At 32.9% G+C, this 7,421-nt stretch overlaps 1 protein-coding gene and 1 pseudogene across 2 annotated transcripts in view; both read right to left on the bottom strand.

Annotated features, from left to right (window-relative positions):
* LOC138915089 (adenylyltransferase and sulfurtransferase MOCS3-like) overlaps nucleotides 1–7,421 on the bottom strand; it is a 32,554-nt pseudogene that overhangs the window by 15,888 nt on the left and 9,245 nt on the right.
* The window catches only part of LOC100066444 (UDP-glucuronosyltransferase 2B31), a 78,187-nt gene that overhangs the window by 64,329 nt on the left and 6,437 nt on the right, over nucleotides 1–7,421 (bottom strand). The gene's annotated exons all lie outside the window — the stretch shown is intronic.

The raw sequence follows: 7,421 nt of genomic DNA, 5'->3' as shown, positions 1-7,421 counted from the left end.
AAGGGAATGATGTGTCAGTTTACCAAAAAATTTCTCAGAGTTTCATCAACTCTGGGAAAGGCCCATATGGAGAGTTTCCTTCAAAGGTAGATATGAGGATGTCTGTGAGGTCAATAACTTATGAGACTTTTGCTTATTATTGTAATCTTTTCTTTTATGTACCTCATATTTTTAGTTTTCATTATCTTTTTTGCAATAAAACTTTCAATGAAGTCATTTTGGCATTTCAATGCCTTTACCTTTAAGGGTACTTCTTAAATGATCTTATCTAATTTTAATGTTCCTCATAACGGTAATTATAATTCTGGGTTTTAATTCCCATGTGTACTGGCAGTAGTTTTGTGGAAGCTTAGCTGCAAATGGAGTTCATTCTCCATTTCTGCTCAGCCACATCTAGCTGAAAATGGGGTGCAACACACATTTCTGTCTGATCATTTTGGGACTCCCAACCTGCTGATTACAAAGCCAAGCTCTCAGAACATGAAACAAGCTAAGTAAGATTTTGCTGTTTTTGTAAATATTTCTGGCTTCTGTGACCATAGTTCTTAAGCAGGTGTGCTGGATGGTGGTGTGCTTAACTCTTTGTAATTTCAAGATCTCATTCAGTTTTTCCGGTCTTAAATCTGTCATTCTCAAGTCTGGTATGTAAAAATATAAGTTTGGGCATTTCAAAAGAGCCCCAAAATGATCACTGTAATTTTAAATTGTTCTTAGTAATTTTGTTCCATTGAGTTAGACATTTATAAGAGAAGTGATCATAATTTTTGAGCATAAAACTAGCTACAGTTCCCAAAGGAGGTATTTCTTAAGTATGATTAGAAATCAAATGTCCCACATTAAAGAAAAGCATACAAGACCGACTGCAATAAGGGAATCCCTAACAAAGGGAGCCCTTTCAATTTAGTCAGAGTACTCACTAAATAAATAGGGAAAGCCTTCCAGACAGCAATATCTATGTGCCTTTGTGAGCTGGTCCAAATAGGGAAAGCCTTCTAAATGGCAAAAGCCATGAGCTGGCTTTCAGAAATCACCTCCTGCTGGGCAGTTGCCCACAAATCCCAAAAAAGGCAATGACCTCAACTGAAAGGAGGGAGATCAGAGCCTGAGAGGACTCGTAGTTGGAGATGATGGTCCATGGAAGTGGTGAATACAAGGGGCTTGTGTAGGTACTCTTCCCGGTTCCAGAGGATGCTGATTCACAAAGATGAGATCGCTTCAGGTCCCGTTTCTGACACCATATGTCAACCTTCAAAAGCAGAAACCAATTTAAGAGGCAAAGTGTTTATTTGGGATAAAAGAATTGCAATTTGAGGAGTATAGATTCAGATAGAAACACAAATAGTGTCTCAATTACAGAATGAAAGCAAAAGGTTTTTATGAGAAACGGAAGGGGATAATTACATGAGTTGAAATAGGAAAGAAAAAAGATTCTTTTGGTTTTAACAAGTTAAGCTACTCTTGGTGATACTTTCATTGATTATTCATTCTCTCTTCAAAAAGTTCATAATCATCAGTCTTTGTGATTAGTATGTTCATTTTCCTGCTACCTTCTCAAACAATTGCTTTTAACATTTACTATATTGGCCCAGTCCAAGGTTTAAGGAACAGGATGAGCATGGCTGCTCCCCTGAAATGCCTGCTCAAGCTGTATTTTAAAATAGTTCCACTTATGTTAATTTTCAAATTGTGGTTTTGAGTTATCTTTCCCATATACTTAAGAATATTAAGCACCTTTACAAATGCTTGTTGACCACTTGTATATCATCCTGGGAGAAAAGTCTATATATGGCATCTGTTGATTTAGATTATTGGGTTATTTGTCTTATTATTGAATTGTAATTTTTTATATAGTCTGTACACAAATCACTTATGAGATATCTGATTTGCAAATATATTCTTGAATTGTGCAGGCTATCTTTTCACTTTCTTGATAGTATCATTTATAGAACAAAAGTGTTAAATTTTAATAAAGTCCAATTAGTCTAGTTTTAATTTGCTTGTTCTCCTTGTATCATATCTAACAAACCATTGCCAAATCCAAGATCACCAAGTTTTACCGCTATATCATTTTCCTTAAGAGTCTTATAGTTCCAGTTTTACATGTAGGTTTTTGATCCATTTTGAGTAATTTTTGCATACACTGTGAGGTAGGCAGTTCAACTTCATTCTTTACATGTGGATAATCAGTTTTCCCAGAAGCATTTATTTAAAAGAGTGTTCATTCCTTTGTCAAAAATCAACTGATCATTGATGTTTGAGAATATTGCTGGATTCCAAAATCTATTATATTGATTTATATGCTTATCTGTATGCCTATATCACACTCTCTTGATTACTGTAGTTTGTAATTGGCTTTGAAATCAATATAATTCCTCCAAGTTTGTTCATTTTTTTTTTTCAATTTTGTTTGACTATTTTTAGGTTCCTTGAATATCTATGTGAATTTTAGGATAAGTTTTTCAATTCATTCAAAGGAATCAGCTGGAATTTTGATAGACGTGTCAATTGAATCTATATATCACTTTGTAGTCAATTGCCATCACAACAATATTGTGTTTAAATTTATGAATATGTTTTTCCTTTCATTTAAAAATTTTTAAGTATCTTTCCACAATTATCTGTAGTTTCCACAGTATATATTTTGCACTCTTAATTTATTCCTAAGTATTTTATTCTTTTGAAGACATTGTAGTGGGATTGCTTTATAACTTCATTTTGGATTGCTGATTGTAATTATGTATTGCATATTTTTCTAGTGAATTATCAAATATTTTCTTTATGTAAGATGATGTCATCTGCCAATAGAGTTAGTTTTATGTCTTATTTTCCAGTGTGGATTTCTTTATGCTATGTTCTTCCTAATTGTCTCAGCCTGAATCTCCAATAAAATATTGAATAGAAGTGATGAGAGTAGACCTCCTCATCTCATTCTTTATCTTAGAAAGAAAGCTTTTGGTCTTTCACCATTAAGTATGATGTCATTGTGGGTTTTCTGTAGATGACTTTTACCCATTTGAGAAAGTTTGCCTCTATTCTTAATTTACTGAGCTATTTTATCACGAAAGGTATTGGATTTTGTAAAATGATTTTTCCTGTTTTCATCGAGATGATCATGCAGGTTTTGTTATTCATTCTATTGGTATGGTATATTATAATAATAGATTTTTCTGCTATTAAAGCAACTTTGCCTTCATAGCATAAATTCCAGTTTTTCTTGGTGTATAATCCCTTTTGTATATTACAGGATTCAGTTTGCTAGCATTTGGCAGAAGACTTTTTCATCTGCATTCATAAGAGATATTGGTCTGTAGTTTCCTTTTTTGTCATGTTTTTGCATGTCTTTAATATCAAGACCTTGCTGAATATCTTGGTAAATGCTTTCTCATTTTTTTTTATTTGGAGGATATTTTTGAACAATTCATATTAATTCTTCTTTAAATTATTTGTAGAATTTATTAGAAAATCCATCTGAGCCTCAGATTTTCCTTGGAGATAGTTTTTTTTGATTCAATATCTTGTTTTTGTTATGGGCTTATGCAGACTTTCTCTTTCTTCTTGACACTATATAATAGTTCATCTTGTCTGCACCTATTAGTACTGATGTTTGTGTCACATCGCGTTGAGAGGACAATGAGAGAGTGGGTCATGGTTCAAATACTATAGGTTCTTGCTATTTGTACCATGTCTTAGCATTTTGTCTACATAAATGATTATTTGCTGTGTGTTCTTATGATAATTCTAGAGAATTTATTTATTTTATTAAAATCCATTTTAAATGCTAAAGGTATATTGAAATTTTATCTTTTTTACAATTAGGATCTATATGGTCTTATTTAAAATTTAAGTTCATAGAAATAATTAAATAAAAGATTTAGATCTTTTTATTTTGTGTATCCATTAACACACCATTGTAGTTGCAGTTGTTTTTGCTACCATTGTTGTTTAACCTTCATATCAGCTTTATAAGTGAATAACCATCCATCTTTACAACTGGAGATTATTGTGAATTTTACTGCATATTTTCCTTTACTGTTAGATATATACTTTCACATTTTTCCTATTTCTAATTACCATCATTTGTTTCAGCTTGAGGAAGTCCTTTTAACAATTCTTTATAAAGATGGTCTAGTGGTTATGAATTCTATAATTTTTGCTTGTCTGGAAAACTGTTTATCTCTCCTTGAGTTTTGAAGCACCACTTTGCTGTGTAGATTATTTTTCATTGGCAGATTTTTTCTTTCAGCACTTTGAATATATTGTGCTACTCCCTTCTGGCTTGTAAAATTTCTGCTGAAAAATCTGCTGATTGCCTTAAGGGAGTTGCCTTGTATGTAACAAGTTGTTTTTCTCTTGCTACTTTTAAGACTCTGTCCTCACCTTTAACGTTTGACATTTTAAATATAACATGTCTTGGTGTGAGTTTCTTTGAGTTTATCTTATTTGGAACTTCAGGACTTCCTGTATCTGGATGTCTGTTTCCATATCCAGGTTAAAGATATATTCAGCCAGTATTTATTCAGACAATTCTTTGACCCTTCCTCTTGCTCTTGTTTTTCTTCTGAGACCCCTATAATGAAAATGTTGGTGTGCTTTATGTTGCCTCATAAGTTTATTAAGTTATTTTCTTGAATATTTTTTCTTTTTACTGCTTTAATTGGATGAGTTCCACTGCCTTGTTTTCAATTTCACTGGTGCTTTCTTCTACTTTATCTAGTCTGTTGTAAAACACTGCATTGTATTTTTCATTTCAGTTATTTCATTCTTCCTCTCTGTAACTTCTATTTGGTACTATCTTATATTTTCTGTCTCTTTGTTGAAATTCTCACTTTGTTAATCCATTCTTCTCTTGAGGTCAGTGAGCATCTTTATGATCACTGCTTTAAACTCCTTATCAGGTAAATCATTTATAGAACACATAACACAGCATTCCAACCACAGGAGAATAAGCAGAATATACATTCTTCTTAAGGCCACAGTGTTTGATCTTCAGTAAAGTAGATACATTAGGCAACAAAACATCTCAATAAATTTACAAAGATTGAAATCATGCAAAATATCTTCTTCAGCTATAATGGAATGAATTGGAAATGAATAAGAAAAGGAAAACTTGAAATTAAAAAAATATAAATTCTTAAGTAACTAATGTATGAGAGAAACAAATCACAAGGCAAATTAGAAAATACTTTGAGATAAATGAAAAGAAAAACTCAGTGTACTGAGATTTATGGGATTCAGTTAAAGTATTGCCCAGAAGAAAGATAATACGTGCAAAAGCCTGTATAAAAAAGAAGAAAGGCACCAAGTGTAATTGTTTAGGTTTTTGAACTTAAATAAACCTTAGGGAACCAGAAAAAGAACACACTAATCCAAAGCTAGCAAAGAAAAAGAAATAACAATGTTTTCATAGAGTTAAATTAAGTAGGGAATATAAAAGTAAAAGAGAAAATCAACAAAACCAAAAGTTGGTTCTTTGAAAAAAACCAACAAAATTGACAAACTTTACCTAGACTCATAAATTAATGAGAGGGAAAACGCAAATAACTAAAATCAGCAATGAAAATAGGGATATAAGTATTTATTCTACACATAAAAATTATAAAATAGTATGAATAATTTTAGGACAAGAAATTGGATAACCTGAATGAAATGAAAAAATTCCTAAAAAATTACTTAAACTGATTTGAGAATAAACAGAAAAGTTCAACATACCTTCAAAAAGTAAAGAGATTGTCACAGTAATAAAAACCTTTCCAACAAAGAAAAGCTAAGGACCAGATGATTTCACTGCAGAATTCTATCAAATATTCCAAGATTTAACACCAATCCTTCCAAAACTCCTCCAAAAAATACAAGAAGAGAATATACTCTAAGACTTCCCAGCTAACTCTATGAGGCCATTATTAGCCTTATACTAAATTCAGAGGACAAAACAAGAAATAAAACTTCAGATTAACATCCATTATGAGTATAATGCAAAAATCCACAACAAAATACTAGCCCACTGAATCCAGCAACACATAAAAATGTAATTGGATTCTTGCATTATTTATAAAAATTAACTCAATATGAATCAAAACATAAATGTAGGAGATAGAATTCAAAAACTGTTACAAGAAATCATAGGATTAAAACTTCTTAACCTTGGATTTGACAAAACGTTCTTAGATATGACCCCAAAGCACAGGCAACCAAAGTAGAAGTAGATAGAATTCCAGAACTGGAAAATATATTTGCAAAGCATGTATCTGATAAGAGAATTTTGTCAGGAATATATAAGGGATTCTTACAACTCAAACACCAAGAAGACAGAACAACTTGGGGCCAGCCCGACCATGTAACAGTTAAGTTCGTGCACTCTCCTTTGGTGTCCCGGGGTTCACAGGTTCAGATCTCAGGCACAGACCTACACACTGCCCATCAAGCCGTGCTTTGGTGGTGACTCATACACAAAAAAAATAGAGGAAGATAGGCAACAGATGTTAGCTCAGGGCCAATCAGCCTCACCAAAAAGAAAAGGACGAAACAACCCAATTAGAAAAGGACTAAACACACAATTCTCCAAGAAATATATAAAAGCTGTCAACAAGTATATGAAAAGGTGCTCAATATCTTTAGGCATCAGTGAAATGTAAGTCAAAACCACAATGAGCTATCACTTTGCAATCACTAGGATGGGTACAATAAAAAAAAGTGGAAAAAAACAAGTTTTGGCAAAGATTTGAAGAAACTGGAAAGCTCATATGTTGCAGCTAAGAAAATAGAATGGTATAACCATTTTGCAATACAGTGTGATAGTCCTCTAAAGTTGAACCTATTATTACCAATTAAGCCAGCAGTTCTACCTCTAGTAAAAGACAAAAGTCTGTCACTTACATTACATCTCACATGTTCAAGGCACCTTTCTTTTTTTTTTTAATTTTTATTTTTTTCGGATGTACATCATATTTTAAATTCTGGATACATTACATCATGTTCACCACCCGAACACTAGTGCATCCCCTCACATGTGACCCTAATCACCCCTTTTGCCCTCCCCCCCCTTCCCCAATGGTAACCACCCAACCAATCTCCAATGCTGTTTTTTTTTTTTTTTTGTCGTTTTTATCTTCTACTTATGAGTGAGATCATATGGTATTTGACTTTCTCCCTCTGACCTATTTCACTCAGCATAACACCCTCAAGGTCCATCCATGTTGTCACAAACGGCTGGATTTCGTTATTTCTTATGGCTGAGTAGTAGCACATCATGTGTAAATACCACATCTTCTTTATCCATTTGTCCCTTGATGGGCACCTAGGTTGCTTCCCAGTCTTGGCTATTGTGTATAATGCCGCAACGAACATAGGGGAGCAAGTATCTTTATGCCTTTGTGTTTTTAAGTTCTTTGGATAAATACCCAGCACTGGAATAGCTGGATCAT

The sequence above is a fragment of the Equus caballus genome, chromosome 3 (genome assembly GCF_041296265.1).
Source record: "Equus caballus isolate H_3958 breed thoroughbred chromosome 3, TB-T2T, whole genome shotgun sequence".
NCBI lineage: Eukaryota > Metazoa > Chordata > Mammalia > Perissodactyla > Equidae > Equus > Equus caballus.
This window is presented reverse-complemented; position numbering and strand designations above follow the sequence as displayed.